Raw genomic sequence first — 25,653 nt, forward strand, 5'->3', positions numbered from 1 at the left:
AACTGGAGGAATAATGGCATATGGCAGGCATATGAATTGTTTGTGAATGCTGCTAACCCATAGCCAGTCTCCATCTACTGCTCCCCTCACTGCCTGCAAGTGCCAGGGCTGTATTTGTTGGCTGCCTTTGTTGTTTCAGTAGGCTTTGCTTCTTGTGTCAGAGGGGTACTATGGGCAGCTCTCTTGTCTCTGAAATGAGGTCATGGTTCAAGCCCATTAGCAGGACTTGGGTACAGCCCCACTGCCGACACTGATGCAGTGCTCTTACATGTGCTGTGTTGTCAGAAGTGCTGTCCTCTGTGGGAAACATTGGACTGAGGTCTCTTCTGTCCCCTTCTAATGGCTGGGTATGAGCAGAGGATGGGGATTAAAGTGCTTGCAAAGAAGTCCCAGCTTCATTATTGCCCCTTAATGCCATTTCATTAGTACTGTTGCCCACTTCTTCTGATGCCGGTGTCCCATTCTGACCCCAACATTGCCCTTTTTCTCAGTGGTAGCAGATTCCCAAGGCCTTGCAGATTGGCATCCTAGAGGAAGAGAAATCAGTGACACTCTAAAGGAACTTGCTTTATTTACACACATGCACCACCCAGGAAATGAGATGGTCATGCAGCATGCATGCAGGGATCTTTTCTCCCAGGAATCTCACCCCAACACCAACGCCCTGTTCCCAGGGAGCAGCTCTGACTGTAATCAAAGACCCAGGCAGAGAGCCACCTCCCCACTGCTCGCACAGTTCCTGCTCTCCCAAAGCTGCTGCTAAGCAGAATCTTGCATAACTCAAAACTAACAACACGTCTTCCCGAGGGTCAAAGCTCACTTGCACACTAAGAACTAGAACTTGGAAGGCCGTGTATAACAGCACCGCCTGGAGATACCTACCATAGCAGAGTGTAACAAAAGTTTACTGCATGGACAGTAGCTCTGGCTGCCACGGAGGGAAGTGTTTCTCTATCATTCAGGAGAAGCAGAGAAGATGCCATGGTGCACTGAGGTGAGTTTGTCAGCTGGAGAGCTTTGCATGACTGCACCATCCTCTTGGAGGCAGCTGGGGATGGGCCCAGAGCAGCGGCCTTATTGACAGATGGCAAGGTCAGGTTGTCAGTCCCCAGGATTCCAGAAAATCAGGAGGCAAACCAAACCCACCCGGGGTGCTGACAGCCTGCAATGCATGCAAGCCTTGTTCCCAGTATGAGAATAACACACAGCTCTAATCTCATGTACATCAAACGTGGATGATGCCACTGTCTTTGCTTCCCCAGTGCCTGGGATGAGGGCAAGCTGAGCGAGGCTCAATCCAGACAAGGTGGTCTGGCAGGTTTTGGAAGCATCGAGGGTGGAAATGGCATCTTCCACCAAGACTGAGTGGCTCTGCCCGCTCCTGGTCAAAGAGGTTTGCAGTTTAAGGGATCCCTGGATCTCTGATTTCTCCTGCAGTCCTACGTGATACTGAGAGGCAGAGCGGCCCTCTCTGCGTGAGTTTGTGGTGACTGAGGCATGTTCTTTCTGGTGCAAGGACCTCATCACAGTTATCAAGGCCCATTGTCAAACCCTTATTTGATTGCTGAAGTGAGAGCTACTCAGGAGCTGCACCCACTGCAGACAGAGTGGCCCTGCTTGCATAACCTAATTGGCCAGAATGGAGCACATTATCCCCGTGCTCCAAAGATGGCACTGGCTTCCTAGTCTCTTTCAGGTACAGTAAAGGTTGATATAGATCTTTATATACAAGTTTTGGGCCTCAGCTAGCTGAGAATTAGTCTTCCTCCATCTGCAATGCCTGGCAGTTGAGATTAGCCTGTGCATTGTACTAACAGCTTGTACGTTTCGAGGGTTTTTTACAGCAGAGGACCCCAATTCTAGAGTTAATTTTCCAATTGTTACAACACAGTCCAATCTGTTGACCTTCTAGGCCAGTGTAAAGCTATCTGTTGTCATGGGGGAGGGGAGGCGTTGCCCAAGGGTTTGATGACAGGACATTGATGTGATATGGAATAGCTTAATCTGGAAGCAAAGTCCTCTGTTTGTAGTTAACACCAGTTCACAGATTTGGTGCTGTTTTTAGCTTTTGTCCACAGCCCAGAGACAATAGGGCAGGCAAACATTTTAGAGGCTGGAAAAATGGAATCAAATCTAGTGTGTATTTGGAAAGGGCTGGTTAATAACTAAAATAGCCACAGAATACTGGGAAAGATTTTAAAAAGCTGGGGAGGTTTCAGTAGCAGAGCAGTGGGTGTGAGGGAGGACAGGTTTCATAGGCATGCAGGATATGCTGGGAGCATTCGGAGATAGGGAGAAGTTAAGCAGATTGGCTGTCTACTGGCATCTGTTGGAAATTATCATAAAATCTTTAAAGCAAATAAAGTTCTTTTAAATTGCAAAAGGTATTATTTGGGAGCTTTCTGTAAGGAGAGATTTAGCCAGCATGATCTATTCCCTCGCAAAAATGTCACAGAACATTTATACAGCTGCTCAGTGGGCACTAAGAGATTGGTCTTCTTTAGGAACACTGCAAAACAACTCCAGGTCACTGGTATGAGTCCAGGGCCTCAGGCAAGAAGTGACCAGGCCTGTCCTCATCTGACAGCTACTGTATGTGAAATGGGTCAGTGGTGTCAGTCCCGTTGCTAGTGCACACGTGTGCACATCACAGAAACCAGCAGGCCCCTTTGTTTGCAGGCCAAGAACTCCCCTCACAATATTCCACTCATGGCGCTAAGTTCAGAGACTGAACTCCCCTCAGGACGCTCAGGGTGGCCCCTCAGGGTGCTGAGGCACAGGCGGTCCGATCCTGCGGTGACTAGCGCAGTCTGCTGTAGGCTGCTATCTAGGTAAAGCTGGCACAGTAGGGTAGGGTGGGATTGAGGCCTAGACATGCTCCCCTGATTCCCCCAGAAACAGATTTAGTGGCCAGCAGGCCCCAAGCAGCCTCCCTCTCACCCAGTCCATTAGCAATGTGCTGGCGGTGAAACCAGCCCTCAGGAGCGCGTAGACTTCCATAGTGGAAAGGTGAGTGGTGCTGAGTCATTTTCTCAGCCCCTGGGCCCCAGAGATACTGGCAGAATTCTGGACATTCTTCTCTGTCTGCTGAGTGGCCGTGTGCTCTGACTTCCTCCCCATATCTATCTCACAGCCCCTTCGCTGCCAGCAACACTCCCCTCCACTCGCCAGGCTACCTTCCATCCTCCCCAGCTCACATTCCTTCTCACCCCCTGAATGCTTCTCCTTCCTTTCCCCCCACCTTCTCCCTCAAAAGAAAACTAACAAAAACGGGCATGCTGTGCTGAGAAAACGGGACTATCCTGCCATGAGCCCCATCATCTCCCTAGTCACTTGGCTGATATGCTGTACCCATTGGCCCCCTCTCCGCATCTGTTCTGTCTTTTTAGGCTCTACAGTCTGCCACACAGGGACAATCTCTTTTTATGTGTGTGGGCAGAGCCCAGCACATCGTGAGCACAACTCCAACATAAATAACAATTAGGAAGGAGGTGCCTATGGAGAAGTTGGTGTGATCACGTGTGATTGTCTCTCCCCCTTTAGTAGCTGGCCTCACCTTCTACAACAGCCTGCTATTTTCTTACAGCTAAGGAGTTCTTCTCTAGCCCAAGTGGTAGAGGCCTGTGGTTTTGGTGGTGAATACCCTGCCTTTGATCCCTGATGATGGCTGAGGCGTCTGTCTGTATGTATGCAGCCACAGTTCAATATACTTGCTTTCATAAGCTCCTTTGAAGCATTTCTGCCCTCCATGATAAGGTCTCATTGTCTAAGCAGGGACAGAACCCTAAGCTTAGAGGTTCATATCTTCCCCTGACAGATCCCTCTAAGGCTTTCACAAGTGACTCAGGTATGTTGATCATGGCAACCATCCTAGAAAAATCCATCGGGGTGATTTTCCTTCCAGGGCAAGCATGCCTTTTGTTCTCCAGGAGGCAAGCTTCTTAAGAGACCCACCTGAAGAAGGTTGTGGAACAATGGCTGCAGGCAAGAAACCTGCAGGTAAAGCTCCCCCATGGAGGTTATGCCTCAGTTACAGTGGTTCTCCTTTATGTGCTTTAGTTCTTTACTTGCTTTTATCCTCCTGGTTTTTCTGGCAGGCTTTGAACGCACATAACAACTTGGAAGGTACAGTAAAGGTTCTGGCACCAGTGGAGTACAGCAGGAACCGAGCCAAGACACCGGGCTGCACAGTGGTTTCATCCCATTTGCAAACTATAAGGCTGCCTTTGAGCAGAGGGGGGCAGTGTGAAAGAACATGTGCTAAACATCATGTTGGGAAGCTTAGCGCATTAAGAAGAACAGCATGCTGGCTAAGAACAAATGGAAATGGTTTGTGATTTGTTATAGGAAAAGGGGAGGTAAGAAACAATCTCTTTTGATTTAGGGTTTAGTGAACCACTTTGGCAGGGGAGATATGATGGTCTTCTCCTGATATTTTCAATCAAGTTTTAGAGTGGCATAAATCAGATTCTTTAATGGAGCCTCTAAAGTCTTTGAGAAGATCTCCCCAATTTCTGAGACCTCATATAGAAGGAGGGGAACAGACATGCCACAGTCACATAGAAAGAGAGTTAATGGGAAAATAAAAACCCAAGAGACCAATCTGCTCTCCCCAAGAGTAATATGTGCTTAGAGCATTTACTGTGAAAAGCTTTTTGCAATCTGCTGGTCATAGGGAACCTTGTGATGGTCTTGAGCTCTACAGCTCATATTCAGTGCTGACGAATTCTTAATATCCTGCTCAAATCAAAGGGGCAACTGCCAAAGCAAACTAAAGACCAAACAGTCATGCATATATTTTACCCATAATGCTTTGTGTCATTTCCTTGATGCTACAGGAGGGCACCCTTACCTTCGGAACCATAACATTTGGCATGATATGGCATGTCTATATCAGCCTCTCCACTCTGAATACCCAAATACCAGAAAGACTGAAATATCCAATCCATCATCACGCTCTTTGGGACAGTGAAACAGACGGACGAGCAAACCCCATTGCTGGGCTATGGGTGCTGACTGATGGGATCATCTGGTCAGAGTCCCTGGGAATTGTGAGGAAGGTTCAAAACTCCAGTTCAAAACTCAATTCTCTACCTCAAATAAATTCCTATCTGACCCTCAACATCTCAGACCCAAGTCTACAAGACTCCATTACATGATCGAGAGACAGTCAGCCAGTCTGTTGATAGATATAAATAGATGACAGACGTATTATAAAAAACAATATTGGTTTTTAAAGACTTTTTAGTGTTTAGACCTGTGTGTATCAAGCTGGGCACCCAGAAAGTGAGGCACCTAGTTGTCAGGGGTCCCTTTTGAAAATTCTGGTCTATAGCTTTTAATAAAATGTTCAGAGTTTCAGAACTAGTCAGGAAACCAACGTGCCCCCAGCCTTGTTTCAGAGACAGGTTTGTGCTACTGTCAGTGCTGCCCATAAGCAAGTAGCAAAGGGCCCTGTGACAAGCTCAGGTGACACGCATACAGCTATTAACCCTGCAGCATCTGCTGCACTGCACCTGTCAGAAGGTGGGGGAGTTCAGTCCAGCTGAGTCATCAAAGATGTCAGCAGCTGCCCCAAGAGAATTTAAAGTGACAGGCACAGAGTTTTCCTGAGGAGAAGAGGCCCTACTGTTTCATGTGACGATGAGCTAGCGTTGTGTGAAGTTAATTTTCAAAGTTGTATCCTAAGCCAAATTTCTCTAAAGTTTGGGCACTTTTTTCTGGTGTCCCGTTCTGGCCCCTCCACAGTGCCACAGCTAGTGTCTGTGGAATCTCCTGACAGATGAAGGCTTTAAACTTCCCTTCAGTCAATTATAGCTCCTTCCTCCACACAGCCCAGAGGAAGTGGCAGACACACAGCACATCTCTCATCTTGTTCTGTTATGTCATTGATAAAATGGCTGTCAGGCGGCCCAGTTATCCAGGGCAGCTTCACAACTCAGGCCGCCTGTGCCACAGCCACACTGCTTAAATTTAATAATAATTTTTAAAAATCTGAGTGAGGTATTCTACACCTCCTGTCCTAAACTCTTATACAGGTGTGACTGTGCACTGTTAAACAAGTACTCCGCTCCTCTCCTGGGGTGGCTGCATTTCACTGGTGGGTAAAAAGATTTCTATATATCAGTTTCTGAAGTGCCTCACGTGAAAGGTGGCATGGAGGTGAAAACTAAGCTCTTTGGGACAGGGACTCTTGATTGACCACGTTTGTGCAGCACCTAAAACAACAGAGTCCAAACCTGTTTTATCACCAGATGCAACTAGAAGATAAATGATGATAATCCCTAGCTCTTATGTCGTGCTTTTCATCCGTGACTCTAAAGCACTTCACAGTCTTTAATGTATTTATCACCACTACATCCTTGTGAGGCATGACAGTGCTGTAATCCCCATTTTACAGATGGGGAACTGAGGCACAGAAAGGCTAAGTGAATTGCCCCAGCTCACACATACTATTAAATGTTTAATAATAACTAAAAATATAAGATTAGGTAGGTGATGGCATACATCAAGGCATGAGGAAACACTTCTTCCCGTGGCATTGCTTTTAAGTTTCATGGATATAGCAAATAAATCATAGACAGCAACTATAAAAATCCCATTCCCCTCTGTGTTCTCATTAGGAGATCATAACATACAGATGTGGCATTATAGCTTATGAAATGATTCAAAGTGTGGGAACAATCTGACACTGCGTTAGCATCATTTTAACCAATGGTGTTTCACTGCATCAATGAGCTATAGTCAAATGTTCTCTGATAACTGGCTGGGTCATTGTTGAGGTCACAATCCCAACCCCCTTTTATCCCTTTCCTGTTCGCTACCCACAGAACAAACACTGTTTCTATGAAATTGTAGGTTTATTTGTGTTAAAGAAACCAAGTATCCCCCAATTTTCCTTCTGCTTTCTTTTTTGTTTTGTTTTCCCCCTTGATTGTCTTGAACAGAAACAGAATCTCAGCAGAAGTAACTCTGCAGGAGGGCTAGGGCAAAGGGAGATTTTTGTATATGGTTTTAATAAAAACACAGAGGGATTGTTGTTAAAATGTTGTGTGATCCATTAACTCTATTAAATACAACACAGGGAAACTGTGAATAAGTCTAGGGGGGACCATGATGTCACACAAACCACATCAGCTGCTCTTCTTCTTAGTTATATAGCACCAGAGCTGTGCAGTGTGCTTTATGACACCCTTCATAATGTCATCCAAACAATGTTTCATAGTTTTAGATTCACAGAAGGGACCATTGTGATCATTGTGTGTGCAAACATAACTGTGCACGTGTGCTCATGTTTCATAGGCTCAGTGATTTTAAGGTCAGCAGGGACCATGAGATCACGTAGTCTGACCTGTATAACACACTAGGATATATCCTGCTGTAGTGCACATGTGTTTGCGTGAACATAAAGGTGCGTGTCTGTGGCTACATCTACATTTGAGCCAGGAGGTACGATTTCCAGCTCACATAGACGTGCCCATGCTAGCTCTGCTTGGCCTAGTGTGCTACAAACATCAGTGTTGCTGGGGAACATGGCAGGTGGCACAGGCTATCTGTCAACGTATGTATCCAGGGGGTCCAGGCAGGTATGTATGTGGGCAGCTAGCCCAAGCCACTGCTTTTGTTACCCAGGCTACGGTGCTATTTTTAGCATGCTAGTTGGAGCAGAGCTAGTGGGGGTACATCTGTGTGAGCTGGAAATCCCATCTGAATCATATGAATCTTAATGCACTTGGTGGTCTGAGCCAGGCAGTGGGGACAGGGCCTGTGCATGCTGCCTCCTCTCACCCTATCACAAATCTCCCAGCTCGAGATGGACCTTGGATTTGAGCCCCACTGTGCTCTCAAAAAGAAAAGGAGTACTTGTGGCACCTTAGAGACTAACAAATTTATTTGAGCATAAGCTTTCGTGAGCTACAGGTCACTTCTGCTCAAATAAATTTGTTAGTCTCTAAGGTGCCACAAGTACTCCTTTTCTTTTTGCGAATACAGACTAACATGGCTGCTACTCTGAAACCTGTCATCATGCTCTCAAAGTTCAGATTCAGATCCGGACTTCACAGCTAGGACCACTTGGGGCCAAACTGGAACTTCAAATCTGGAGCCTTCCAGATTCTGCTAAAGTTCAGATTCAAATCCAGATCTCAACATTCAGGCTGAATTTTCCAGTGTGCTCAGTGCAAAGTGGCCTTAAAAATTCTGAACATAGCCAGTGTGGAATTCTTCTTGTGTAGAGGAGCACTCCCCTGTGGAAAGCTAGCAAAGGTGACTCTGCCACCCCCACTGCCAGCCAGACCCTCCCTGGCATAGATAGAGGGGAGAGGTATGGCGGGGCATTCCAGGGCAGGGCATTCCACTGAGCCTGATCTTCCACTGGTGGAAGCTCCATTACAGGCAGCAGCAGAAATTGGAGTAACCCCCCGCTGCCAGGGCTTCGTCCCTGAGGATCAGGGCTCCCTGCAGCTCACCACAGAATCTCTGGGTTCCAGCCCATCTCAGGTTTTAACCAGTATTCAAGCAGCAATTGCCATTATCCCAGCTTTTTCAGCCTATGTGATCTAGTGGTTGGAGCCGGGGGCAGATGAAACCCTGTGCAGTCCCTGGGCTCCCTTCATTCTCAGATAGACAAGCTGCCTTGGGCAAGTCACCTCCACTCTCTTTGCTTCAGTTTCCCCATCTGTAAAATGGAGATAACAACGACCTACTTCCCCACAGGTTGCAGATAATCTTGTTCAGTGCTTTGAGAATATAAAGCACTGTCGAGAGTCAGTGCTATGTATTATTATTAATTTATACTTATAAATTATACTGATTAATCAGTGTTTGTAAAGTGCTTTGAAGTCCTCAGACAGCAGGGTAAATTAATTACACTGGAGTTTGTTTGTTTGTTTGGTTGGTTGGTTATTATAGCCCTAGTGTTCTCCTTGGCCATTCCTCATTCTTTTCTTTTAAAGGGATGATTTTTGCACAGGCCAAAGGTGCCCGACCAAAGTCCTGTCTTGCACTGTTGTTTATCCAAACAACAGAGAGAAGTACATTGGGACATCTGCATGATGTGAATGGCTGAAACATCCCCAGTGTCTTTATCATGCAGCATGCATGTACCCAGAGCACAGTCTGGGAAAACAAACTTGAGGCAAATTATTCTGAAAGCACAAGGCAAAAAGCGAAGAAGGTTGGAGCCAGCACCCTGTGGAATACAAGCACAGACTCCCAGCGGCTTTTGGGAGAGTCCTGTGTTAGGGAGGCATTCCAGCAATTCTCTGAGCAAACAATTCTTCCTCTCTGAGAGCAAACACTGGATAGTCCCTTTGTTATGTTTATTTGTACAAGATAGCTTTTTTTTTTTTGGTTGACATTTAAGAACCTTTTTCCTCTTTCCCCCTTCACTGGTGTTGCCATAAAACATTAACCCCATGGTCTCAGTGCAGCATACCATGGCCCTCCGAGTGTCAGTTCAGGGGAGCTGGAGGAACACAGACAGTGAACAGTCATGATTCTCTATCCAGGCTTCTGCTACTTCAGTTCATCCAGTAACAAGTGGCCTTTAGCTGAGCAGATTCTATTCTGCTTTGCCAAACACAAAGGATTAATGGATGGAACAGCCTTTATCTTAAACTGAGAATGAGAAAGAACAAAAGTAAAGTCTCCAGGAGAGTGTCATGTGCTGAGGATAGGTGGGAGTGGTCATATGCCTATAACTTTGTGGTTTAAGTCTATAACAAACAGGTAGCTGGGAGAGACACTGTGGAAGATTCTGGACAGTGAAGTACAGAGAGAGAGAGAGAGAGAAAATAGCTTTAGGTATAGTGCCGTTTTCCTCATTCTGACAGAGTTTCTTGTTCAGTGTGAGAAGAGAGCAACTCCTTCTGTGATGCTTTGCCATTGTCACATGACACCAAGGATGTGAGGTATGCAAATGAGTAGGAACTGGGAGGAAGCACATCAAAAAGGTCACAGAGTCAGTGGTTCCAAACCTCCCAGAGAGATGAAACAACTGACTATTCAGGGCAATCACAAGCAACTGAGCGGCACATTAGCAGAGCCTGTAGTGCAAGTATGTCCAGCCTCTACTGCTCATGGAGAGAGCAGCAAGGCAGGGGTCCAGTGTTCTGCACCCATCATGGTGTACAAGAGTTCAGCCAGAGAAACTTGCAACGGTAACACTGAAATTCCAGTGGGGTGACAGTGGCCACCCAGATAAAAGGCATGAAACGAAATGCAATCACAGGGGTTCCTGCTGTGTGAATGACACATCCTGACAGACTGGCTGGTGTGTGTATGAGAGAGACCATTGTCTTCTACTGCACTATTGAGAGTTACTGAGAGCTGTTGTTGGCTCTACAGACTCAGCGGGGGACTTGCTGCTTTAGCGCTAGAGGTTGATCTGTTTGAAGCAGAAGGCCCCAAGTTCAGATCCTGCGGGGAGCTCATTAATGCTGATGATGCTGAATATAACACAGAGCACAAATCTAGTGACTGGGACATCCTTACTCTCTGCTGATTTTTGCCCAATCCATCTGCTGCCAGCCTCACTCCTGCTTGTTCCCATCTCACCTTCCCCACAACTTGGTATCTCCCATTCATTTCCTTCTCTTCCTGTTCCCAGTTACCATCCCCCCTGCATATTTTTTAAATATAAAAAGGACAATCGTCACTCTGATGACTGAGCTGATGCAGGGCTTCCTTTTCTCCCACCCTTCGACTGCCTTGCGTATTTAGATTCTGATCTCTTCAGGGCAGGGTTTATGACTTCCTGTGTGTTTGTACAGAACCCAGCACAATGGGGTCTCAATTGGGATTGGGAGCCTTTGGCTACTACTGCAATATAAATAATAAGTAGTAGTAATAATAATAATAATAATAATAACCGTTACCAAAGTTCTGTGAGAAGAAACATGTAAGAAATATTTGCAACAACTTATTTTTCTAAATTGCTTTCTCAGAAGCTTGTCCCAGGGGAAGGTGACTAGCTGGTCCAGGCATCAAACTGCAAGGTTCCCTGACAAATAGAATGACATTTGACATGCTGATGTGATAAATGAAAATGGACTGAGCCTGGAAACGTTTGCATTACGACAAAGAATTTTATCTCAGCTCTTCTTAATAATGTTTGCTGTGGTCCTGGTAAAATAGCCTGCAATGTACTGGGAGTACAGACTGCTGCCCTCTACTGGTTGGACTGATGCTTAAGTGATCCTCAGTCTCACGGCCCACTGAATGAGCGGAGCTGCTCCGTCAATTCACTGTGTAGCAACCTGCAGGTTGTTGGAACAGACGTTTTTGAGGCATCTCCCTGGTGGCCTACGTCTGTGGTTAAGCCAGGTTTATTGGAAGCATGCAGGCTAGGGAAGTGGAAGAAAGTGAAAAACTGGGAGTGGAATTTCAACAGGGAAGGGTGGTCACAATGGATTTAACAAGAGCATGGAGTGGAATTGCTTACCAGGAGCACCCCAACCCTCCCCCAGTTTAGAGGTCCCCACATGCAGTGGTGCTTCTGTGTGGAGTAGAATGGAATTTGGGGAGCCTGTGCTCCCTGAATGCCACCTCTACACCTTCTTCCATTCTGTCCCCTAAGCTTGGAATGGCCGCTCCTCATTCAGATCCCTCCTCCAAACTCACTCTTCCTGTGTCACCCACAAGAATTGAGTTAAACTACACCAATGCAACAGGGTTGTGTAGAGCTTGCTCCAAAGACCATGGAAATCAATGGGCAGACCCGCACCAACGTCAATGGGCTTTGGATCAGGCCCCTAACTGAGCTACCTATTACTGTCATCCTTCCTATTCCTTTCCCCTCTTTTGCCTGTTTATGACCCTTGCTTGTTATTTTGTGTCTGAATCTCATGGTCTTCCTTGTTTCTGTGAAGAAGGATCTAGCTGCCTCTTGGCATTATTATAAATATTATTACAATTATCATCATCAAATTTCAGACTGGCTACTCATTTCTGGACACTGGGCTCCTTTCTTTATTTGCAGTACATAACAAATGAAAAGTAACTGAGTTGTAAACATTAAAAAAACTGGGTTCATGCATGAACAACAGTAATTTTAGCTATAGCTGGGAGAAACTGTGCAAACTATGGCACTAAGGTAGCCACAAAGATAATATTTGTGGGTAAAGATTTCAATGCAGATAACTTTCCCTGCAGCCAGATTTTATCACAGAAACAAGTTGCAATTTGCTCTGCTTAGAACCTCTGCTACAAAAGGGAGCTGTTTCTCTTGAGGAGTTTGCGCACTTTGCCAGCCCACTAGATGTGTTTCAAGGAGCTTACAGTCTGTTCAAGCACGGCTATCCCTAGGGGTGCCCGGGGCCTGGGGCGGAAGTGGTGAATCTGTCACTTCTGGGGCTGACCACACTGGCCAATCATGCCAGCCCCCCAAAGCACGGGGCCCGGAGTGGTCGCCACGATTTGGCGTACCCTAAGAATAGCTCTGTCTTCAAGTCAAGCTCTGGATTTTTTGGATTAAAAATGAAATACAGAAACTCAGGAAACAAGCTTAATGCTCACTGCTCAGGTTGTGAGTTTAAATGCTGAAACACAGGGAAATCAAAAGGAAAAAGTTGTCAGAGATGTCAGCTGTGTTGCAAAGAAGTTGTTTTCTGCACACATTTTATGTTGACATACCTACTTAAATATAGTTGTAAGTGCATTGCTACATCTACACGCCATGAAATATCCAGCATGTGCAATGGGACTGAGCTGATGTTCAGAGGAGGAGTTGAGAAGCTAAACTTATTCACTTCCTGACTTCTTAGTGTTTCAGCTCATTAAATGAGTGTCAGCATTTGTCTTTTAATATTCTATAGGAAGCCCAGCCCTCTTTACTAACTCTCCCAGGCCTGGCTGAATCAGTTGCAGACAGATACATCACTCACTCTAGATGTACTTTAAGGAAATGTTGGTCAGTCTATTTTTCCTCTGTAAATTGAAAGGATGAAGTGTCTAATTTTGTGCCAAATAACCACTGAGTAGAGGACAGGATATGGAGGAGCAGATGGTTCCTACTAACCATTAGCCTGATACCAGACCACAATTTAACCTCAGTGCCTCACCATCATGCATAACGACACTCAAGAGTACAGCTTTCCTTGGAGCTTTATTAACTCTTTTTCCTCCTGGGGCAGAGCTTGCAGGGTCCCTGAGAGCTCCCACACATGCTGGATGGCTTATTGGTATGACTAGAAAGAAAAAATACTCACTTCTCTTCTTCATACTGAGATGATATCAGTCAAGTCACTTACCTAAACATTGTTAATCTGGGCCCTAATTCTGAGGCTCTTACTTTCTATTTAATCTTTCTTAGGCAAAACTCTCATTGACTCCATTGGGAAGAGGGAGGTCAGAATTTGGTCCCTTCTAAATACATTGGAATTACCCAATTACAGCAGATCCATTTTCTTTTTAGAACCCATCTACAACACAAATGCTCCTGTACCCAGAAATGTTTTTTCAAGACTAGGTCTCAGAAGTTGTCTGAGGTCACCCGGTAGTTCCAAAAGGTGCTCATCTGTGTGCAATGGTCAGAGATATTTTTAATTGTATGCTTTAACCATAGGCTCATATTGCTTTTCTGAAAGTAACTCCAAAGGGCCAAATCCTGAACTCCCTACTCAATTTTCATTTAGACATAACTCAAGCAAGTCCGCCTTTGATGTCAAGAAGAGTTTTGCCTGAATTAGGACTGAGTAAAGATTTCAGGATTTGAATAATAATAATAATAAACTTAATTATAAATATAATAAAACATATTACCAAGAGAGAACCACCCAGGACAAGGCTAAACAAAACTAGAGAAAAAATACCAAATGTAATCTCTCTCTTTCTCTTTCTCTGAAATCTGACATTTCCAGATTCAAGTAACAGAGATTGTGGTAACATTTTTCTGCTGCTACTTTCCTACCTACGCATTAAGCTGATTTTTATTAAACCACTCAGTAGCCAATCATTTAGATTCATCTTTCAGTTTTCTCCGTACATTTCACTGGGCAGCTGTTATAAAAATGTCCACCCATTTTTAGTAGGAATGGCTGAATCGGTGAGAAAATTCATCTTACAATTATTGTTGAAGAAGATAATGTAGGATTCAAAATCCAGGGAGGCTGAGAGTAAAATCATATCCCACATCCAGGAACTACTTTCCATTCACAGAACACACATTTAAAAAAGGGCCCAGTGTCTTCTTGATATGGTCAACAAACTCTGATTGTGATAATCCAGTTCAGTTTAGTTTGGTTGGAATATACCACACGTGTGGAGGGGACACTTGTACATGCATTGTAGAACCTGATCATCGGAGATGAGAAAGAGAAGCCCCTACCCGTCCTGGAGGCCATTTCACTGAGATGGGTCCATGCCTGTTTAATTGTTGAGGCTCCCATTCAGAAAGGGACGTAAGCATGTGCCTAATTTTAATCATGTAACTGGATCCATTGATTTCAATGCCCTCCTTCAATGGGACGACTCACATGCTTAAAGTTAGCCCTGTGCTTAAGCACCTTGCTGAATCAGGGCCCAAGTTATTTTCCCAAATCTTTTTAGTTGCATTTCAAATTGTTCAGCTTCCCATATCAAGATTTTTGTAAACAGTTGATGCAACAAGTTTGCTTTTCTCTGACTTTCAGTCTGTGGTAACAAGATCAACCATTTCTTTAAGTGATTTGATTTCAAGGGGGTTGGAATTTGGGGTACAATTTTGTTTTAGTTGTGGGAATTAGGTAAAACATTGTGACATCTGGCCTTGGAACATGGGTGCCACTTCATCAAATGTTAAAAGATTGTCATTGTCTAAGAGAGCTCCCAAAGTTTCAGTCTCTCTCTCTCATGCCATTCTGACCCTATTTTTAAAATCAGTGTTACGGAAGAGATGAAACAGATAGAGTTTGAGCTATGTGGGTCAAGGACTATTAGTCCAGGGTTTATAAAGCATTTCAATTGGCTTTTAGGCATAAGATTCCCTTATATTGGGTTGTGATGCAGGTACAAGCAAGGAGCACAGAGGTGCATGTGTGGTTCTAATGTAGGAAATATCCTGGAAGTGGTGCAGAAGAATCTGCTACACCAGTGGTTCTCAGACTGTGGGTTGGGACCCCAAAGTGGCTGGCTTAGATTGCTCAGGGCCAGGGGCCACAGCCGAAGCCCGAGCCCCACTCTCCGGAGCTGAAGCCTGAGGGATTCAGCCCTGGGCGGCGGGGCTCAGGTTACAGGCCACCTGCTGGAGCTGAACCCCTTGGGTTTAGGCTTTGGCCTCCCTGCCTGAGGCAGTGGGGGTTGGGGTTTGGCTTTGCCACCCCCCACCCGGGGCGGCAGAGGTCGGGCTTTGGCTAAGGCTTCGGTCCCCCCTCCTGGGGTCGTGCAGTAATTTTTGTTGTCAGAGGGGGGTGCAATGAAGTTTGAGAACCCCTGTGCTACACTTCCAGGAGATGAGCTTATGCCAGGACAGCCTTTGTCATCTGTTATCTTAGCTGGTATCGCTGCAGATTCTATTCCTCATCGTATAAAGGAGCATCTTAGGGGCAGCTGAAGGAATAGCTGATCAACAGCAGCAAAACTCAGACAATTAGGGCTTGCTGACATAAGCAGAACTAGTCCCTTTGTTTGGTGATCCCTAACCCCTAAGGGCTGTAATGAGTAATTACGATTAGTAAGAAGAAAGAAGGCAACTTTAATGGGTTTTTAAATCTTTGCCAGACAGCCTGTATTTATTTTTTTGTTTGTTCGTTTTTTTTCTTTATCAGCATTGAGAAAATATGACTGATTGTGCTAGCACATTGCAGCTGGTCCCTAGAGGTGATCAATTCAGCTCAACGAGGAGCCAAAAACAGAATCAGGTCACTGCTGTTTGTACAAGCTGTGTCTAGCGCAATGGTACCGTATTTGCGGGCTTGATAATGCATCATCCTGCTGAATACACCATCCCAGTGTTATTGGGGAGGAGGAATGGGAGCAGGGGAAGGGGAAGAGACCTTGATGAAGGAAGAGCCTGGGGGGCTGAGAAAAGAATCCAGCCACATTCTTATTTGATTGGTCAGCTTTTATCTGACCAGTGCTTATGCCAAGCTCAGATACCTCACACACGCTCCCAGATACTTTGACTCACCTAGAATGAATCTCTAGCTTTGCTCCATCTTATTGGGAGAAGAATGGGATAAATATAAAACACATGGCATAAAAGCTCCTATCTTCCTCTCTTTTTGTCCTCCAGTCTTGACCTCACTCAGTCACTCGCTCTTACCCTCACAATTCCTCCTCCTCCTCTGTCTCTCTCTCTCTCAGTCAGTTTCTTGCTCTCCTTCTGTTTCTCCATCTCCCCTTTCTATCTCTGGATACCAGTGAAGATTAGATCTTCTATAATTAGATATATGTTTGTCGGTCATGTCTCAAAGCTTTGCCTAAAAGCTGAGTTGGCTCAGATGTCATTGCATGCAGGCTTTCTGCTTGGTTACACTTGTTTATTACTAGTTCATTAGCTTTTTGCATTGCTGGAGATCTGAGCTACTCACATTGCAAAAGAGGCTCAAACTGACAGCGGTAAAAGCCTCTGCTAGTGAGATTATAGCCGCTTGTTGGCTCGGTTGGGAGAGATGGAGAGGGCAAGGGGAGAGGGCTGCCTTTGTGCTCAAGTGAAAGGCCTCTGTCAATGTGTGTCAGGCAGCCTCCTGGACAAAAGGAACTTTCCAAAACCCTATGACAATGAATTAGATTAACCCTTTCCCTGACAGTGGTTTATATCCTGAGAGGAATCAAGAAAGCCAACGGGAGCTGTGGGTGGACAGCTCTGCTGAGCACTTGGACCTATGGGAAGGGCAGCAGGGTGCATGGGGTTTTGGAATGGATGGGTGTCTATTGGCTGATGGACACTCACACGCCTTAGAATTTGTGCTTATGACACGTCTTGTTCCTGTGCTTAGAAAATGGCTTATGGAGCACCAAGAAAGAAATTGTTCAAAACATTGAAATAAGCCAAATATGCAAAATATCATGCACCAAATGAAACAGTTTCCTTGTGTGTTTGCACGCTAGCACTACAGGCTCAGTAGCATGATAGTTGGAAAACTGGGTGCCCCAGACACATATCAAGCAACCATTCTAATTGCCTGTAGCATCCACAGGTCTGCAGCTATAACTACAGGTGATTTAATTCCCTGACACCCTCTGATCTGCCTTCCTGACTGAGGGAGGGAGAAGGCAGGGGGAGTCAGAGGTGAAGAAAAGGATTTTTAATACTTGCCTCACATACACACGCTCACTCGCAGGCAGTGGTGAGCTGGAGCCAGTTCACGCGAACCGGTTGTTAAATTTTGCAGCCGGTTTAGAACCAGTTGTTAAAGGGGTTCGGCAAACTCTGGCCCGCAGGCCATATGCGGTCCGCGGGACCGTCCTGTCCGTCCCGCCTGAGCTCTCGGCTGGGGAGGCTCCCCTGAGAATTTCTACTCACCCGGCGGCCCTGCGGTCCTTCTGCAACACTTCGGCAGCGGGTCCTTCAGTCGCTCCGGGTCTTCGGCGGCAGGCCCTTCTGTGCTGCCGAAGACCCGGAGCGACTGAAGGAACCGGTTCTTCAGCTTCTGGCAGTTCATCACTGCTCACAGGAGTGTGCTTATTACAGCGAGGGAACAAGGGGAAAGGATTTCAATTGAGGACATTTTAATTAAAAATAAATGATAAAAATTTTGCTTAATTTTAAAAACTCCCCTGTGTGGCTGCAGCACAGTGATCTAGATGGTGAAGGGGCTGTGTAGTCCTAACTGGTACCCTCATGGCAGGTTATGGCATTGGTTCAGAGCTCTCACTGGAGCGTCTGAGGACAGCTTGTTCCTTTCTAGATGTTATGGAGACCACCATTAAACTGTCAACATTTACCAACAAGCAGCACACAGCTATTTCCCATCCCAAGCATAAGAGGAATCTGCCAGATTCCACTGTGTTATACAGTAGCTGATGGCAAATGCTATATTTTAATGGTAGGTACTGTAAAAACAGAAGTGGCATCGAATCATTACAGTGCAGGCTGTGCATGCACTGATGATGAGGTGTGGTTATCTGGGACCTGCTGAGTATGGGACACACTCTGCAATGAAAATCCAGGGGCTGTGGGGCCAGCAAATACTAATGTCCTCCTTGAAGAAAACAAAGTCAGTGATATGAAATCAGCTAACATACACGGGGTAAGCGTATATGCTTTCTTCTCCCCACGCCGCTCCAATGTAAGCTTTGAATGGAACAGACCAGCAGTGAGAGTAGAACTATCTAAAGAGCAGCTAACTCTGGGGCCTGAGATTGCCCCTTCGTGCCAAGCGCCAGGGTTAAAAATATGCAGGGGTCTGATTGGCATTGCCTCGCAAGGTGCTTTGCAATCCAGTAATCAGACATGACAGTTGTGTGTTCTGGGTGATTTTAGCACCCCTCTGGGCATGTTATAAAGCACCAGGCCGAAGAACCCGAGAACCACCCAAGAAGTGGTATCATTGCCCTGGGTTGTGCTGCCTGGAGAGGAACTTACTGCTATTGTGTCATGGGTGTTTATACTTAAATATAATTGACAGGCCTGATGTGTTTACTATTTAAGCATGCATATGACTTCACTGAAAGCCAGCAGGAAGGTCCAGTGGGCTCCCACATCCTGCAGTAACTTCTAGACTGGGTTGAACTATTCATTTTGAAGAATGGTGTTTTGGAAGTTTGGCTCTTTTGGTGAATCATTCATGAGCCAGCCTTGATGAATGCATGTGCGGTTCATATGTATTCCCCAAGTGCAGCACGTCGTAGCCCCAAAGTTCTCCACCAGCTTTGGGAAACTTTCAGGATTCATGATTATTTTCATAGATATCCAGCAGAAGTCTGAACGCTCTTGAACAATGACTAGTAGGACCCTGCAAATCACAGCAAACCCAACTTGACACTTTTAGTCACCAAAAATTTGTGAATCAGGCTTTTACTTTTCACCCAGCTCTAGTTATTTCATAAGGAAAATTAGAGACTTGACCCTCTGTCAGACGTAGGTGGGAAGAAGGATACAGCAATCACCAACAGCCATTAGGCTGCAGTCGGGCTCTCATTTCCTGCTCCATTTAGATGCACATGATCTGTCTATCTGTCTAGTGTTCACATATCAGATACTGTACACAATTTGTGGACACTGTCAAATGTAAATTGCATCTGGTATTATATTAGATATTAAAATATTGTGAAACTGGGTTATTTTCTCTTCTGTTTGAAATATGCACAATGTCTGTGTGTCATGCACAGCATCCCAAAATACTTCACTGCGTGTCTCAGAGGTAAAACACCAAGGAAAGGAAGAGGAAATTCTGAGATGGTAGGAGAGGGGGTAAACAAAGGGAGAGAAGGTTGCAAAACACATCATTGTGGAAAGTCCAGGGGAGGAGGCAGAGGTGGTGCCAAGGTTCTAAGTGGCAGAGTTAGAAGACGGGGGAGTAGGCACGCATAGAACTAAGAGGTAAGGTGAAGGTTAGGGCGGCAGAGCAGCTGGGCATGAGTCTGAAGAGGAAAGGGGAAGTGATTTTGTAGAGCACTTATCAAAATCAATAGTGTTGAACCACATACAGTATATTAACTATCATGGAGACCAATTAAGTTGAGACCAATTCCCTTTCCCTCTAGAGATAGCATAGCATGTTGTGTGTGCAGTGCATGGTATCAAACCCATTAACAAGTCCAGTGTTTCTTTGTGGGGTTCCTTTCTCTAGGTTTCATCTGCAGCAATTTTCAGCCTCACCTGTGTGCCAGTATGTGTGTTATTCCAGACAAGGTCTTCTCCACCCTCTGTCGGCGGCTGTCTGTGGGGATGCTTGAACAAGGAGAAATGTCACTGATGAGTAAAGGTGAGTAGCCATGTAAGAGATGGGATCTGCACAGGAATGCCGCCTGAGATGGAGCCACTGGCCCATCATGCAACACAGGTTGCACATTGTACATGACCAAATGGGAAAGAGGACACAGAGAGAACCACACAAGAGCTGCCGACAGGTAATGCAGCCCATTCCAGCAGCCCACCAAGACAATTCAGGATGATGTAATCAGCTATGGAAGGTTGCACTCCTGTATGGAGGGGGTCAAGGAGTGATGGGGTATTCCAGATATTCCATTAGATAAAACGTTTACAAGAGGTAGCTTGATATAGAGGCATGAGACACGGGTTGGAAATCAGGAGCTTCTGAGATATAATAGTGAATCTGCTGCTGGCTTGCTGCATGCCCAGGGGCGAGTCACTGCACTGCTCTGTCTCTCAGTTTCCCCATCGGAAAAGCAGACATTTTGAATGGTGGCCATTATACTGTCAGTGGGGTTATGTGCTAATGTCTTTACAGTGCTCTGAGGGCAGGGCTACACTTAAATCGCTGCATCGGCACAGCTGCACCTATTGGCCTAGTTAATCCACCTCCCCAAGAGGCGATAGCTTTGCTGGCAGCAGAAGCCCTCCCGCCGACATGGGGAGCTGCTAGGTCAATACAACTACAGTGCTCAGGAGTGTGGATTTTTCACACCCCTGAGTGACATCGTTGTACCGATATAGCTCTGTAGTGCAGACCAGACATTACTGATTCCAAAATAGTGATTAAGACACTCACCGACTGACAGAATCAAATCTCAAAGTAACGTTTGCTTGGCACAGACCTACAGTGGCCTCTCAAACTGTTTGTTATTACAAACCACTGTCATCAGGAAACGAAGGTGATAGAAAATGGACCCCTCCCTCCTAAGCACCCCCCAGCACCACCACCACCTTCCCAACTCCTCACTCAGATGTTGTTTTTTTTTCATGTCCCATATTTTGTTTCTTTGTCCCATGCTGGAATCTTGCCAGGTCGGTTGAGCAGAATGGCAGGGAAGTTAAAATCAGGAGCCATTCCTTGCATTGAGGGAAGGGTGCAGCTGGATAATGCAGCTGTTGGAATCACAAAATTCCAAAAGCCTGGGCTGGAAAACGCTAAAAGGCTTTGTATGCCTCAGCAGGAGACAAGGCCATTTCGATGAAAAGTTTTCTCAGCCTTTCCTGGTTCATTCCTTTTGACACTCATTATGGAAATGACAGTCACATCTGCCAAGCCTTCTGCAGGGGCTGGGGGGAAAGCCAAGGTCAAACCAACAAATATACATATATGTGTTGTGACAAAGTTTCTGCTCTACCTTGGTGGGTCTTGCGCTTATTGGTGGATTTGCTCGCCTTGGAGCTTCATGGCAGCCCTCAGCTTGGCTGTTTTTCTGAACCCACAGTCCAGGTCGACTCCTCCTGTGTCTGACCAGGAGTTGGGAGGATCTGGGGGGAACCCGGGCCCACCCTCTACTCCGGGTTCCAGCCCAGGGCCCTGTGGAATGCAGCTGTCTAGAGTGCCTCCTGGAACAGCTGTGCGACAGCTACAACTCCCTGGGCTACTTCCCTATGGCCTCCTCCCAACATCTTCTTTATCCTCACCATAGGACCTTCCTCCTGGTGTCTGATAATGCTTGTACTCCAACAGTCCACATTCTCACTCTCAGCTCCTACTGCCTCTTGCTCCCAACTCCTCACACACGCACCACAAACTGAAGTGAGCTCCTTTTTAAACCCAGGTGCCCTGATTAGCCTTCCTTAATTGATTCTAGCAGCGTCTTGATTGGCTGCAGGTGTTCTAATCAGCCTGTCTTAATTGTCTCCAGAAGGTTCCTGATTGTTCTGGAACCTTCCCTGTTACCTTACCCAGGGAAAAGGGACCTACTTAGCCTGGGGCTAATATATCTACCTTCTATTACTCTCCTATAGCCTATAGAGGTGAAGGCCGCTTTACCACTTTGCCGCCCGCTGCTTGGGTATATCTCCACCGGGTCCTGCACGAGGGTGCGCCCTGCCCTCCCTCTACCCCAGGCCCGCTGGACCTTTTAATTGAGCCCCTATCCCGTGGACCCAACCGACCCCCCTCAGCCCTTCACCGTGAGCCGGCTGCACGAGATGCAGTCGGTCTGCTTCCAAACCGCGCCAAGGAAATATCTATACACGCTCGTGCTCCACATCCTTCATGCCTTCACCCTCGTGTCCCGCCCCGATACAAAATGGCGGGACCTCCTGCCACCTTTGGAGGGTGAGGAGCCCCAGTGGGCCAGCCTATACTCCACCTTGGTCCCGAGGCCTGCTGGGGATATCAGTTGGCGGCTCCTTCACGGAGCTGTGAGCACGGGCGTGTTTTTGACGCAGTTCACCCCCATCCCAGATACTTGCCCTTTTTGCAATGTGAGGAAAACCCTGGCACACGTATATTTAGAGTGTGCCAGGCTGCAGCCCATTTTCCGGCTCCTCACGAATATTTTATTACGCTTTCGGCTGCACTTTTCCCCTTACTTTTTTATTTACACACTCCCCATCCGTGGCCCCACAAAGTCGCGGGATCTCCTGGTTAACCTCCTCCTAGTCCTAGCTAAAACAGCCATTTATAAAACCAGAGAGAGGAGGTTGGCCGATGAAGTGTCTTGCGACTGTAGGGCCGTTTTCCGATCCTCAGTACATTCACGTATCTGGGCGGAGTTCCTCTGGGCGGCGTCCACCGACTCCCTTGACACCTTTGAAGAGCGGTGGGCACTGTCCGGGGTTCTCTGCTCGGTGACCCCGTCTGGTTCCCTCCATCTGACCCTTTGATTGAGGGGAAGAGCGAGAGACCCCAGCCCCAGCCGTTGCCGCTGTGGATACCATCATCACCGTCACCTAGGAGGGGTCCTATCACACATGGGTGTACGCCCCCCCCCAAACTGCCCACCCCGCAGCCATGCCCATCTTGTTGGTCACTCTCAGGAGAGGAATAATCGGTGACACAGGGCGTGGCACTAGGTAACTCGAGGGGGTGGAAGACCACGAGTGTCGAGGAAGCCCCCAGCTCTGGGCCCAGACTAGCCTGAACACTTCTCCCTCCAAAGGCTGCTGTGTTATACCTTGCGTTTGCTTTTTGTTTTGTTGCATAGTTTTGCTTTATCCTTTTTGGTGATTCTTTGTAAGTGTTACACAAATAAAACTCTTTTCTGCTTCAAAAAAAAAAAAGACTCTCCTATAGCCTATAGAGGTGAAGGCCGCTTTACTACTTTGCCGCCCGCTGCTTGGGTATACCTCGACCGGGTCCTGCACGAGGGCGCGCCCCGCCCTCCCTCTACCCCAGGCCCGCTGGACCTTTTAATTGGGCCCCTATCCCGTGGACCCAACTGACCCCCTCAGCCCTTCACCGTGAGCCGGCTGCACGAGATGCAGTCGGTCTGCTTCCAAACCGCGCCAAGGAAACATCTATACACGCTCGTGCTCCACACCCTTCACGCCCTCACCCTAGTGTCCCGCCCCGATACAAAATGGCGGGACCTCCTGCCACCTTTGGAGGGTGAGGAGCCCTGGTGGGCCAGCCTATACTCCACCTTGGTCCCGAGGCCTGCTGGGGATATCAGTTGGCGGCTCCTTCACGGAGCTGTGAGCACGGGCGTGTTTTTGATGCAGTTCACCCCCATCCCAGATACTTGCCCTTTTTGCAATGTGAGGAAAACCCTGGTACACATATATTTAGAGTGTGCCAGGCTGCAGCCCCTATTCCAGCTCCTCATCAATATTTTATTACGTTTTTGGTTGCACATTTCCCCTCACCTTCTTATTTATGCACTCCCTATCCGTGGCCTCACAAAGTCACGGGATCTCCTGGTTAACCTCCTCCTGGCCCTAGCTAAAATGGCAATCTATAAAACCAGAGTGAGGATGTTGGCCGATGGAGTCTCCTGTGACTGTTGTGCCTATTTCCGCTCCTCAGTCCATTCACGTATCCGGGCAGAGTTCCTCTGGGCACCATCCACTGACTCCCTTGACGCCTTTGAAGAGCAGTGGGCACTGTCCGGGGTTCTCTGCTCGGTGTCCCTGTCCGGTTCCCTTCGTTTGACCCTTTGACCACACTCCTGTCCCTGTTATTTCATTAGTTGTCCCCCGTATTTATTTGGTATCCAGGTCCTGTGGATCCCCCTCTTAGGCTCGGGGGGGATCCTTTAGCAGTGGACGGGCTTCACCCGCCCACTTCCCAGATCCCAATAGGGGATTACTCTCCGATAGCCATCTGGCCTGACCCTGTCACATATCCCCCCGCTCTGCTCAACACTACGGGGTTGGGCAACTTGGGACGTCAGGCAGTGTACTCGTGACAAGCCATCTGCATTGCCATGGTGGCTTCCAGCCCGGTGTTGTATGGTGAATTGGAAAGGTTGTAGGGACAGGAACCATCTGGTCACCCTTGCATTCTTCTCTTTATTTCGCTGCATCCACTGGAGGGGTGCATGGTCGGTCTGAAAGGTTAACCGTCGTCCCAGAAGGTAATAACGTAGTGTTTCCATGGCCCATTTCACAGCTAGGCACTCTCTTTCAACCACGGCATACTTCTGCTCTCTCGGGAGGAGTTTCCTGCTGAGGTAGAGGATTGGGTGTTCTTCATCTCCGACCATCTGCGATAGGACAGCTCCCAATCCTACTTCAGATGCATCTGTTTGTAAAATGAAATCTTTGTTGAACTCTGGGTTATAAGAACGGGGTTACTGCAGAAGGCTGTCTGTAGATCCATGAATGCTTTCTCTGTGGCACCTGTCTACTTCACCATGTCTGGACCCCAGGCTTTTATCAGGTCTGTCAGGGGACTTGCTCTGGTAGCAAAATGGGGAATAAATCATCGGTAGTACCCCATCACACCCAGCAATGCCCGGACTTGCTTTTTCCGATTCAGCCAGGGCCAATTTTGGATAGCCTCTAGTTTGTTTAACTGGGGCTTGACCATGCCCCTTCCTATAATGTAGCCAAGGTATTTAGCCTCGGCTAGCCCTATAGCACACTTGGCTGGGTTGGCTGTGAGGCCGGCCTGTCTTAGCGTGTCCAGAACCACTTCCACCTTTCCTAAGTGGGTTTCCCGGCCGGGGGTGTGAATAATCACATCATCCAGGTATGCCGCTGCATAACTGGTATGGGGCCGTAGGAGCTTGTCCATAAGACACTGGAAGGTGGCAGGTGCCCCATGCAGTCCAAAAGGAAGAACAGTATATTGAAACAGACCCTCTGGTGTAGAGAATGCCGTCTTTTCTATCGCATCTTTGGCAAGGGGAATCTGCCAGTATCCCTTTGTTAAATCAAGGGTGGTCAAAAATCGGGCATTGCCCAGGTGGTCAACTAACTCATTGATACGGGGTATGGGGTATGCATCGAATTTGGATATCTCATTCAGCCGGCGAAAGTCATTACAAAACCTAGTGGTGCCATCGGGTTTGGGCACCAACACAATCACCAACACGGGCACCAACACAATTGACCACTGACTGTGGGACTCTTTGATGACTCCCAGCTCCAACATCCTTTTTACCTCTGCCTTCATCTCCCCCCTTTTTATCACTGGGACCCGATAGGGCCTTAAAGTTACCTTTGCCCCAGGGTCTGTGATAATGTGGTGATATGCTTCGGTGGTCCGGCCTGGTTTGGTTGAAAACACGTCCTGGTATCGGTTGATCATCTCAGTCACCTTCTTCTTCTGGTTTGGTGTCAGATCAGTGGATATCCTGATCTGCTCCTGCATATTAGTTCCCTGGATCGGGGTCTCTTGGGTCACTACACACGCCTCTCGTTGGTGCCAAGGCTTTAAGAGGTTAATGTGATAAATTTGT

At 47.0% G+C, this 25,653-nt stretch overlaps 1 long non-coding RNA gene across 1 annotated transcript in view; it reads left to right on the forward strand.

Moving 5' to 3' along the window:
• The first annotated feature begins 846 nt into the window (after positions 1-846).
• LOC141993588 (uncharacterized) overlaps positions 847-25,653 on the forward strand; it is a 31,548-nt gene continuing 6,741 nt past the window's right edge. Inside the window, exons 1-2 of the long non-coding RNA XR_012640895.1 lie at positions 847-994; positions 19,713-19,847. This is a non-coding gene — a long non-coding RNA (uncharacterized LOC141993588). The remainder of the gene's footprint in view (positions 995-19,712; positions 19,848-25,653) is intronic.

This window comes from Natator depressus, chromosome 9 (assembly GCF_965152275.1).
Source record: "Natator depressus isolate rNatDep1 chromosome 9, rNatDep2.hap1, whole genome shotgun sequence".
NCBI classification, from domain to species: Eukaryota; Metazoa; Chordata; order Testudines; family Cheloniidae; genus Natator; species Natator depressus.